Source organism: Schistocerca nitens, chromosome 6, assembly GCF_023898315.1.
Source record: "Schistocerca nitens isolate TAMUIC-IGC-003100 chromosome 6, iqSchNite1.1, whole genome shotgun sequence".
NCBI classification, from domain to species: domain Eukaryota; kingdom Metazoa; phylum Arthropoda; class Insecta; order Orthoptera; family Acrididae; genus Schistocerca; species Schistocerca nitens.
In genome coordinates this window covers 276,557,572-276,570,734 of record NC_064619.1, presented here as the reverse complement: position 1 = coordinate 276,570,734, position 13,163 = coordinate 276,557,572, and the positions used below count along the sequence as shown (strand labels likewise).

General features: G+C 42.6%; 1 non-coding gene across 1 annotated transcript; it reads left to right on the top strand.

The window, feature by feature from the left end:
- The first annotated feature begins 545 nt into the window (after positions 1-545).
- On the top strand, positions 546-620 carry Trnap-cgg (transfer RNA proline (anticodon CGG)). Its single transcript has one exon. It is a non-coding gene; the product is annotated as a tRNA-Pro (tRNA).
- The last annotated feature ends 12,543 nt before the right edge of the window (positions 621-13,163 follow it).

Below are 13,163 nucleotides of genomic sequence, written 5' to 3'. Positions count from 1 at the left end.
CTAGTGGCTTTAGTTCAGTCCACCATAGCGGGCTGTTGATGCGACTTGCATGTGATACTTCGTTTACTGAACAATGAGTGATTTAAGCTATTGTAGTCATCAGAATGAGATTTTCACTCTGCAGCGGAGTGTGCGCTGATATGAAACTTCCTGGCAGATTAAAACTGTGTGCCCGACCGAGACTTGAACTCGGGACCTTTGCCTTTCGCGGGCAAGTATTCTACCAACTGAGCTACCGAAGCACGAGCTCGGTAGCTCAGTTGGTAGAGCACTTGCCCGCGAAAGGCAAAGGTCCCGAGTTCGAGTCTCGGTCGGGCACACAGTTTTAATCTGCCAGGAAGTTTCATATCAGCGCACACTCCGCTGCAGAGTGAAAATCTCGTTCTGGAAACATCCCCCAGGCTGTGGCTAAGCCATGTCTCCGCAATATCCTTTCTTTCAGGAGTGCTAGTTCTGCATGGTTCGCAGGAGAGCTTCTGTAAAGTTTGGAAGGTAGGAGACGAGGTACTGGCAGAAGTAAAGCTGTGAGTACCGGGCGTGAGTCGTGCTTCGGTAGCTCAGTTGGTAGAGCACTTGCCCGCGGAAGGCAAAGGTCCCGAGTTCGAGTCTCGGTCGGGCACACAGTTTTAATCTGCCAGGAAGTTTTATTGTAGTCATGTTTGAACATTGAAATATTGCTTATGTTTGGGTGAAATTTGTTAAGACCTGGAAGCAGAACAATGAGCTAGCTTTACTGTGGAGAGGCTACTCTGAGGGTGTAGCCGAAGGTCGGTTTATGCCCTCTGCCAATGGCGTCAGCAGTCTTGGTTACGGTTGTTTATTTGGCTTCACGTATTAAGGAGCCAGCTTTCTGGTTCCCAAGTGTAAGGTAGTGTGGCCACAATCAAATAGGTTGTGTGAGCTTTCTCGTTCTAACCTAAGGTTAATTATCATCGTCAACTCTGAACGGTGAACAGGGCTAGCTCTTGATTGCTAATTAAGGGATTACATATTGTGGCTTTTCGACATTAGGCTAGGTAGATTAATATCTGCGTCACTTACTATTAATACCAGGGCTAGTTCCAAAAACATAGAACTGCCTGGTACTAAGTTCTTAAGGCATGCTATTCAGTATAAGTAGTGCTCTTACGATGCAGCTAAGTATACTAGCGGGTAAGATTGGGATATATTCACTACTGGCCATTAAAATTGCTAGACCACGAAGATGACGTGTTACAGACACGAAATTTGAAGATGCTGTGATCTGCAAATGATTAGCTTTTCAGAGAATTCACACAAGGTTGGCGCCGGTGACGATACCTACAACGTGCTGAGATGGGGAACGTTTCCAACCGATTTCTCATACACAAACAGCAGTTGACAGGCGTTGCCTGGTGAAACGTTGTTGAGATGCCTCGTGTAAGGAGGAGAAATGCGTACCATCACGTTTCCGACTTTGATAAAGGTCGGATTGTAACCTATCGCGTTTGCGGTTCATCGTATCGCGACATTGCTGCTCGCGTTGGTCGAGTTCCAGTGACTGTTTGCAGAATATGGAATCGGTGGGTTCAGGAGGGTGATACGGAACGCCGTGCTCGATCCCAACGACCTCGTATCACTAGCAGTCGAGATGACAGGCATATTATGCGCATGACTGTAATGGATCGTGCAGCCACGTCTCGATCCCTGAGTCAACACATGGGGACGTTAGCATGACAACAACCATCTGCACGAACAGTTCGACGACGTTTGCAGGAGCATGGACTATCAATTCGGAGATCATGGCTGCGGTTATCCTTGACGCTGCATCACAGACAGGAGCGCCTGCGATGGTGTACTCAACGACGAACCTGGGTGCACGAATGGCAAAACGTCATTTTTTCGGATGAATCCAGGTTCTGTTTACAGCATCATGATGGTCGCATCCGTGTTTAGCGACATCGCACATTGGAAGTGTGTATTCGTCATCGCCATACTGGCGTATCATCCTGCGTGATGGTATGGGGTACCATTGGTTACATGTCTCGGTCACCTCTTGTTCGCATTGACGCCACTTTGAACAATGGACGTTACATATCAGGTGTGTTACGACCCGTGGCTTTACCCTTCATTCGATCCCTGCGAAACCCTACATTTCAGCAAATTAATGCACGACCGCATGTTGCAGGTGCTGTACGGGCCTTTCTGGATACAGAAAATGTTCGACTGCTGCCCTGGCCAGCACATTGTCCAGATCTCTCACCACTTTAAAACGTGTGGTCAATGGTGGCCGAGCAACTGGGTCGTCACAATACACCAGTCACTACTGTTGATGAACTGTGGTATCGTGTTGAAGCTGCATGGGAAACTGTACCTGTACATGCCATCCAAGCTCTGTTTGACTCAATGCCCAGGCCTATCAAGGGCGTTATTACGGCCAGAGGTGGTTGTTCTGGGTACTGATTTCTCAGGATCTATGTACCCAGATTGCTTGAAAATGTAATCACATGTCAGTTCTAGTATAATATATTTATCCAATGAATACCGTTTATCATGTTCATTTCTTCTTGGTGTAGCAATTTTAATGGTCAGTAGTGTAATAGGTAGACCCTAGGTGACGTTTGAGTGACTTCTGTTTATATGCGGAAATGGAAAGTGCTGTTAATGTGCTGTTTTCACAGAATGGATTAGTAGTCAGTGGATCGTATTTTTAGCCAATCAGCGCGCAATCCGGAACCGTAGCAGTCGCAGGTTCGAATCCTGCCTCGGGCATGGATGTGTGTGATGTCCTTAGGTTAGTTAGGTTTAAGTAGTTCTAAGTTCTAGGGGACTGATGACCACAGCAGTTGAGTCCCATAGTGCTCAGAGCCATTTGTTAGCCAATCAACAGATTGCAGTAATGCTTAGTAAGTGTATTTTTTCTTCAAACTTACTCTTTTTTCAATGGAACAATATCTACTGACATTAACGAACTAAAAGTGGGGTAAATTTGAATGTAAATGGAATTTCTTGCACGATTCTAGTACCAGTCGTTTACGAGACGACACTTGCTTGTGCCATTGAACCTGCGTAGATACTAGGTAGGATGTTTTTATCTTTGCTTGCAGTGTGCTTTCGTGTTCATTCAGTGTACTGCGACTTGCTAGTCAGTTAGTGTGTGATAGTCCAAGCAGTAGGTCGTGAGTGAACGATGGGTTTTACCAATGCGAAGAAAAGGCGGCACGTCATGGTGTATGGAGAGTGTAGGAAGAATGCAGTTCATTCTTGTACGGTAGATGCCGAAAGATATCCCAACAGACGTCAGCCATGTCGGCCATTATTTGTCCATCTCTTCAACTAGTTACGTGAAAGTGTCAGTGTAAAACCTAGACTAAGTAACAGAAGGAAATAAGTGACGACGGTACAGGGTGAAGTTAATTTTCTTACTGCTTTTGCAGTTGATCCATTCGTTAGTTCCCGCGCAATCGTACAAGGAAGTGGCATGTGTCAGCAACTGTCCTACGCATTCTCTATCGACAAAAGTTCACTCCGTATCACATCTCTCTTCGTTAAGAGCTGCGTAAAAACGATAAAGAGCCTCGTGTCAATTCTGTGCATGGGCATTAAGACAGGATACTCCACATGTATCACGTTTCTTGTTTAGTGATCAAGCCACATTTACCATTCACGACCAGGAAAGCCGCCGAAACAAGCACTATCGGTGTACTGGCAATCCCCGTGGCTTCTCCAGGTGGAAGGTCAGCGTCCAAGGTGTGTCACTGTATGGTCTGGGACAGTGAACAATCAGCTCATAGGGCCGTTTTTCATAGACGGTGAACTGAACGCGCACGAGTATCGCAGCCTGCTACCAGACCATCTTCCACGGATGCTCGAAGACTTTCCTTCGCAGACTAGGAGGAACTTGTGGTACCAACATGACGGCTGTCCAGCCCATAGTGCACGAAGTACTAAACCATGTTCTCACGAAACGTTTCCAAATCGTTGGACTGGACGCAGAGGACCTGCACCTCCTCGGATTTGATGCCTGTAGACATTTTTTTCTGTGGGAAAGCTGAAAGACGCTGTTGACAAGGACATACCAACTAGACCCGATGATATCCAGTGACATATTATAGCATCCTGCTTGGACATTTCCTCTGAAGCGCTAGCACTTGTGCAGCAGTCTTTCCATACCAGACTGGAACGTGTATTGCCGCTGCTAGTGGTTATTTTGAACACAACCTGTGATGGTCAATTGTCTCGTTACTGGTCAGAATCAGTGTAACTACGCTGTATGCACTTGTGTTGCTCTTAAGTGTGTGCTGTCACAGGTACTGCACAACACAAGTGTCGGTGTGGAAAGTTTTCAAAATACGGTATCTCCTGAAACATTAGGACTATAATCGTGAACAAACACCACTGACATTCTAATTTACCCTCATTTTAGTTTGTTAATGTCAATAGGCATTGTTCCATTTAAAAAAGTGTGTGTTTGTACAGAAAATACACCTCCTAAGTATTATTACAATCTGTTGTTGGCTACTGTACGGCTGATCCCAGCAGAGTTCGAGTCCTCCCTCGGGCATGGGTGTGTGTGTTTGTCCTTAGGATAATTTAGGTTAAGTAGTGTGTAACCTTAGGGACTGATGACCTTAGCAGTTAAGTCCCATAAGATTTCACACACATTTGAACAAGTATTTGTTGTTGGCTAGCAGAAAGAACACCTGACTACCAATCCATTCTGCGAAAACCGCACACCAGCAGCTCTTTACATGTCCGTAATATGTGCGTTGCAAGTTTTAGATGTTTCATCCTGTATAAGGTAAGGCATCTTCGGATACCTCACAAGCAGTCGGGGAAGAAACGTCAGGGACCGTTTTATATGTCGATCACGCCCTCTCAGCCCTGCAGTTTTCACTGACGAAGTAAATGTAAATATTAGGACGAAGAGATTCAAGCAGAGCGTTAAAACGAGAATAAAAATTCTCATTAGCGTTTATCATTCTCCAGAGAGCGGATGATTCGTCTGTCCAAACGCATGAATGCACTATTCTACCTGCAGGGCAACTTGCAGAATTCGCCTAGAGGTATTAATGGTCTCTTTCTTGATCTTTTCTGAATTGCGGAGTTCACGTCTGTCCAATGAAACTTCGGTGGCCTAATTTTCTGTAGACTGAACAGGCCTTTCCTGGATTCAGAGGTGGTCTATTTTATTGTAAACTAGTAATAGGTCTTTTCTAGATTCAAAGAGATAAGAAAATACAACGTAATGGATGATGGGTAGTTGACATTAATGTGTATGCAGGAGCGGCGTCAGGAAGACGGCAAAATTGAAGGTGATCAATCGAAGAGAATCGCTGTGCTTCTGTTGAAGAATTCATAGCGTTCATCTACTAAAGTGACTGTGGAAACAACGGCGAATTGTATGAAGGATAACCGGAACGATAATCTAATGGAAGAAAACATGCAAGATCAACACGGAAGTTGTAGTTGAAGACCACAATGCATGGAAAAGTTTAGATGGAGTCTTTACCAAGCCGTGGATGTCAAATAGTTTATGATGAATATTGTCATATTTGGAAGGTAATAGTTTAGGTCGTCAACGCTTTGAGCACACACGGCCTTATTCAAGGCCTACACGGGCGTTCCGGCCCCCCTTTGTTGGTGCAGTATCTACCGTGGGACTACCGATAAAAGAGTTTAGCATCGTGGGTTTTCCGACCAGAGCTTCTATCACTGTTGATTTACGCTAGTCGTTCACAAGCAGCGGATGTGTTGTAATCGCCAGTCGACAAGACAAAATTCGTTTCCGTATAATTTTATACGTTAAAGCTACTTGAGCTCTATACACTGTGAATAAAAGAAATAATCACAACTAAAGGGAAGTCGTGTCTGCTCAAGGATGGTCATTGCTAAGGGGTGCACAGAAAATGCGTGAATACACGAACTGGTTGTAAGTGAACTGCGGACAGAGTAAGTGCCCAGGCCGTTTAAACATTGCAAACGGCAGCATCAGGCTGAACAGCAACAGTGTCGACCGCCTGACGAAGCGGGTATACAGATTAAGAAATAAATACATAACTGACGTAAAAGAGTCCATGAACAAAATAAGTCCCTGTTTTCCTAAATATTAAAGAGTAAGTTCAATATTTCAGACGTAAAGGTTTAGATTTCGTCCTAAATATACCAAATTATGAGAATTCGAAAATTGCACTGTGTAAAACAAGAAGGGAAGCTATTGGGACGATTCAGAATTACGGCACTAGTTCGGAGATTCAACAGGGCAAGGACATTTTGAAATTAACTAAACAATAGTGTTTTGAAAATTAACACTAGGTCTTTTCCTGACAAAATAATCCTGGTGTACGAACTGAAGAATCGGAGAAAATCAATGTGAAAGTGGAACTGTTTTAATGTACGGAACATTTTACAGTTGTTAGCAACAGTTCAAACAACTGTTCACCTGACGTGTTGACATCGGAACCACAGAAGGAGGAGCGAAAATATTTCCTATTTTTTTGCTTTGCTCCCAGAGTTTTTTCTGGACTGGAAAAGAAAAAGACGCGTGGATTGTCAGTGAAAACTGCAGTGCTAGATTTGAAACGGCTACAATCAAAGCTATGAAAACACTGTTCCCCAGAATATTCTTTTCCGATTGCAGTTTTCATTTCAGCAATGTCTGTGGACAGAATGTAAGAACTGGGATTAACAGAGGAGAAGAAGTCCGATTGTTTTGTTGCATATGTGCTACATTGTTACAGCTTCCTCCAAAGAGTTGCTAAATCGTGGAAGGTATAAATGGAGCAAATGACCAATGGAAAAAGGTAATGAAATTCGTAGACTACATGATCAATCAAAGGATAGAAAATCCTAGTACACCAGTTAAAATGTGGAATGTTTTTGACCAGCAGGACAGGAGTAGGAACACTGTTGAAGGCTGGCATAGGAAACTAAACTTCTCAGTAAATTAAAAACAGCTCATCGTACACTTTATGATAAATAAACTGAAGGAGGAATCAGTAAATGCTATATATGAAATTAAAAAAAAAATTCCTGTACTGCCTCTTCAAGAGAGGAATTTGACCTAGAAAGACTAAAGGAAGGAGGTAATTATGTTTAGTTGGAAAACACATTGTAAGATGGCAAGAACTATGCCCCTTACATGAAATCATTAAAGATCACCTAACTCACGTTGAGCGAACAGTAGGGCTGAACAAAAATGACTGACATGGCACAATGCATCTTGTAGAGGGTATAGTATGGACGTATTGGAATAATTAATGTCGGGTGATGGTTTTAAAGTAATTCACACGACATGAAAAACTTCGTGGAAATGCGTCGATTTACTGGAGGGTAGTTTATCCCAGGGAAGTATACAGAGTTGACCGTGGCCGGCAGGGGGGCGGCGAAGGGAAGCGACAGTAGTCAGCTTAGGGCGGCTCAAGCTCTGAGAAAGCGATAACGGGGTGTGACCTCCAGATACCTTAAGATGAGTGACAGTGAGTGGGTGGTTGACCCCATGCTGGTGTACCAGGAAGCAGACAGAGAACTTGTATGCATGTTGATAAATGTCCGTCATACCGTTTTCAGTGAAACATGCGAGTAAGCCGCACAAAGCTACGGTGGAGCGGTCAACAGAGGCCAAAATATGCTTGTTCGTGACTACAGCAGCTTCACGCTGAATTCACGGTCCGCAGAGTCTGAAGTAAATCAGGTGAAGAGTGACAGAATGAAATACGCCGGCCTCCGATGGGAACGTAGGACCAAGGGATTTGAAGTACTCTCCTGGGAGTCAGAATTCCGGAAAAATTTGTGTTTTGTGCAGACGCTAACCTTGATGGGTGGCCTGGGAGGAGCTAAATAGCAGAAGTTGAGAGGAAGGGAAATTTTGTGGAAATTTGTTCACTTCCCAGAGCAGGCATTGGTCGGCGCTGGGAAGCGACGCATAATTAACGCGACTTGGACTGCAATTGGCGTAAGTGATTTTGCTGGAGGGGAAAGCGAGGTGAAGAGCGGACTGGGAGAAGTCCCTGTAGAGGTCTTTCGTTCCCAGCTTGCCTAGAGCGCGGACGTGGCGTTCTTTACTCAGCTTGCCTGAGAGAGAGTGAGCATCTCTGCAGTTTAGGACTTAGCAAATGGAACGATTGAGCTTGGAGACAGAAAGTTTTCGTTCAGCTAGGTACTGACCGAGATAGCTAGGAGTGAATAGACGAGCGCAGCCTTGCAGCACCACGAGGTCGGCCGACGTCCGCACAACGACGCCACTCCGCAACGCTGAATTCGGTGATATTGCGCCCGCTCTGGCCACTGATTAATTTGTTGGATCACGTCGGCAAAGTTTCCACGACGGTTTCATGGGCCATGTATTGTAGAATTCTTCTCTCACTTCGCATTACGCCTGGGTCAATCTATAGGAATTACTTTTGATTTATCGCGCTTTACTCCACGCAAACGCAATTTATTACCACTGCTTGTTAGGAGAGTCATGTAATGTGATGATTGAAGGTCGTGAGTTAAAATAAATCTGTCCTAATCGACTGCATCTGTTTTCAATCAGGTAGTTGAAATCCCAAGTCACTTTCTTAATTAATTTTATGTTCAACATTTGTATCTGGTGTTCAATAGCTGAATATAACATCAATGTGCACCCCTTTTTAATTAAAAGGGATCAATTCTGAATCAATTAATGTCAACACTGCCACCGCAGTTCAATCAGGAGTCACAGGGCCTTATTACTTTCTTTGCGTTATCCGACATTGCGGCAGTTTTGCACTCTCTGTTGATCTGTTAGTCAATTACCTGGGGTGAACACACACCAAAACCAGATAAGTGACAACAATAAGTGACAAGTGTTACAACATTTATGTCAAAATGAGGTAGAGGGCTCAATGAAGAGAGTGCAAACTAGAACTGGAAGAGGACGAGACAAAACGTTAAGGAATCTGCAGAAGCAGTTGTAGCAGTGAAGGAGTTCGAAACAATGAGGAAAGAATGGGTAACAAAGACATTACTGGATAAGATGGAAAACGATGTATAGATTAGCTGCTTACCTAGTCTTTGAGGCAAAGAAAAGCGGGACAAGTACGGGAATAGAAAGAAATGACGTACTATGGTTCATAAACAGGAGAATGTGTTGGGAAAGTGGCAATAATGGACAGAGTGACTATATGAGGCTGCTCAAAAACCAATCGATATTGAATTTGAAGAGGAGACAAGAGTTATATAAAAGGACAACGGATGTTGCGTCTTTGAAGGACAAGTAAAGAAGGGCTTTAAGTGAGATAAAGAATCACAAAGCAAGTGGAACTGATGGATTATCAGCAAAGTTGTTTGAGCCTTGAGAGTAGTTGTGTGAAAGAGCTAACTTACCTGTGTAATAAGACACGTGAAAAAGTTGAATGGCCGGTAGTAACGATACCGATAGGGAACAAAAGCAATGCCGAAAAATGTGAGGATTTTAGAAGCGCCAGTTTGATTTCTCATGCATCAAAAGTTCTGCTATGGGTGATAAATAGAAGACTTCACGGAAGAGCGGAAAAAATATTGCAGAGGAACAGTATGGATTTAGAAGAGGGGAAGGTACAAGAGATACAACTGGACTTCTGAGAGTTATATGAGGTACACTGAAAGAGGAAGAGAAGTTTACACTGTTTCCATTCACTTGGAGAAAGCTTTTGATAGAATGCAATGGAATAAATCAATGGGCATTCTAAGGAAGAATGATGTCGACTGGAGGAATAGAACACTGATTAAGAACCTGTACCTACAGCAGAAAATACGAGTACAGATTGAGAATGAGACGACAGAGGAAAGCACAATTGGAGGGGCTTCTGTTTCTCCTCAGGACCATGTAATATATATTTGGAGAATATGATTCAGAAACGAAAAAGGGGAGTGCAGTTTGGTGGTAAGTCGATAGAATGTATTCGCTTCGCGGATGGAATGGAGTTACTGGCACAGACCTGTGAGGAATTCGGAATAAGAATTAATATGAAAAAGACATAATGTATGGTTATAATTGCAAGAAAAGAAAGAACAACTGTAAAGTTAGGACATGAAGATACAGACCAAGGCAGTGCTTCCAAATACCTGGGAAACATAATTACAGACCACATGAGATGTAATAAGGAAATGAAAACACATACAGGAGTTGCCAAGAAGGCATTTAATAAGGTGGCTTCTGTGTGGCTGCATGGATAGGGAACTGAAGAGGAGACTGGGTAGTGCTTTGTATGGAGCCTGGGATTACGCGGAGCTGAGACATGGACACTGAGGAAAGAAGAAGAAAGAAGAATATAAGTATCTGAGACGTGGATTTGGAGGAGGATGGAAAGGATAAACTAGTGAGGAGGTACTGACATTGTGCGAAGAGTGGAGGGAGAGAGAGGTAATGAGGAAGAGGAAACACAATCGGCTTGGACATTGAATGAGAAGAGATTTTTTACTGATGGACGCAGTGGAAGAGGACACAGACTACGACATGGTGGATAGTACAAGAATAGGAAACAATTGTGAGAAAACGAACAGGGTAACAAATGCCAGGAGTGCATGGAGAGCTACGTGTGAAGACCTGTCCTAGGCAGAGCGCTTTTGATAATGATGTCTCTTCAAAAAATAAAACCATTATGCACAGGTCTCGACAAAAGGTTCAAAACCATTATAAGAGTGTATAATGACATGTGTGATTTGCGAAGATGTTTAAATCATCGGTGTTCTTACAAAAAAAGTGAGAGAGATGTTAAAATTCATAAAACAAGACAAGTTTAATCATTTTGTGTAGTAATATCGTAGAGAAAAGGGGAAAATAAAATAACTGAAAAAATTAAACATGCCTACGAACTATGTACATAGTTAGTCCTTATCTGGGATAGAATGTGAAGAGGTGATCTTATAATACAACGGTCGGCAGAGCTTCCCTCACAGTTAAGGTTGCCGTTGAGTGTCGGGAAACCCATGGCCAAAATGTTTGTGGAATGGAACACCACGCTGACGTCACGGGTCGCATATCCCACAGTCGGGAAATCCACGACATATATCCGAGTAAGGAAAATACATATTTTGGATCTGTTCGGGAATATCTGGCGTGCCTTAGAGTTTCAGAGCTGTTAAGCACGATGGAAACATGAGGAAGGTCTTTTCCAGGAAGTGAGCCGCTAATGATATCCGATCAACGGTGCAGAATAGTTTGGCAACTGCCAAGGGACTTAAACAGAAAGGTCACTATAGCCTTGCGAGCGAATGGAATCGAACACAAGCGACGAACATTCGCAAACATTTCGCCATGCTCACCACTCACTTATACCTATGAACAAGCGCTTATACTGGAGGGAACGAAAAGCCAAGACAGAAAACCTCGATATTCAGATGGAATTATTTTGCGTGCAAAATGGTGTAGAAGAATGTAGGTGTCTGAATTTGTGAAAAGCGTAGAATGCACTTAACCTTAAACTGCAAGTCCCTCCTTCTTTAGCATTGTTCCAAAACTTGGCGCGTATGTCGGTTGAGGCTTTTCGCTGGCTTTTCATTACATTTGAGGGGCAAATTTAAGAGAAGAACATTAATTGTCAACATGCAACATAATCTGAAGAAAGGCTATCATTTTCATTCTGTTCATTAGCAGTTGGAGACATTTGCGTTAGAAATTGTTTCGCATTTTAATAACTGCTATGTTTAAGATAGTTTCTGATGTTTGCAGTGACGTATGCTATGCACTTCAAAGATTTTATTGACACACTTACAAGGAAGAAAAGGATTAATGAAATGCGAGTGCTTCGGCCATTGTCTTCTAAACACGTTTCTTTTTATTTTATCGGAATTCGTTCTGCAGGTATCTTGAAATCCCCACAAGCCCCCTAGATGTCTATATTCTTCTGTTATTAACATTGCATTCTCTTTTTAGCAGGTAATCACTCACAAACTCATTTACTCAACAAAAATAGATCGTACGCAAAAACTGACAGTGTGGGACAGCTACTGACAATGCGCTGCAAATCTCACGCTCTGGTTGACATTCTAAACTACGTAACATGGTATTGCTAAATGACGGAGGTAGACGTCAGAACCTTGCGGGAAAAAATGAATCGTCGCCAGAATTGGTCTATGGAAAATTATTGACAACGGGATTGTACACTAATATCATCGATTAAATTCGGAAAATCATCGCAGTTTCTTATAAAGTTTGGAAATAAATGCAATCGGTGATATTTTTTTGTTTTAAGTTCACTGCTAACGATTTTTATGGGTCATAATCGTCGTACGTTGGTAGTTTCTATAGACGAACGTAAATTTGACTAATAGCTATCCATTTTGGCTATGAGTCATTTTCAAGGAGACAAGAAAAGTACGTCATGCACCATAATGGTGACTTTATTTCTTAGCCCACGTATATACAATTTGCAGTTTTAATTTGCTTATTGCATTTTAAATCAAGTAAAGTATTAATTACATGTTTTCTGAAATTATTAAAAAGAGCATTTGCACATTGACCATGATGTTAAGAACTGTTTGTGGTTTGTATTTGTGGTAACAGGAGTAAACGTTGTAAGTAGGCTGTTTAGGTTTTTATATTGGTAACACCACATAGCGCTCTGTATGAAAATCACTGGCTGTTCTGCGTGCAGTCTGTGGCTGGTTTGCATTGTTGTAATATTCGCCATTGTAGTGTTGGGCAGTTGGCTGTGAACAGTGCGTAGCGTTGCGCAGTTGGAGGTGAGCCGCCAGCATGGTGGATGTGGGGAAAGAAATGGCGGAGTTTTGAAATTTGTCAGACTGGATGTCATGAACTGCTATATATATATATATTATGACTTTTGATGATATTAAGGTAAATACATTGTTTGTTCTCTATTAAAATCTTTCATTTGCTAACTATCAGTAGTTAGTGCCTTCCATAGTTTGAATCTTTTATTTAGCTGTCAGTTAACCAAGATTTTTGTTAGGTAAGTGATTTGTGAAAGGTATAGGTTAATGTTAGTCAGGGCCATTTTTTTGTAGGGATTTTTGAAAGTCAGATTGCGTTGCGCTAAAAATATTGTGTGTCAGTTTAAGCACAGTCTTGTATAATTGTTCTAAGGGGACGTTTCATAACGTCAGTGGTACCGAAAATTTGAGTCTGGCCGGTAAATGTGCTCGGGTGCTTGCAGAACGCAGGAAATCAGAATCTTAATCACGGTCTGGCACATATTTTCATTAATCACAGCATAATCATCCAGATTTTGGTTTTCCAT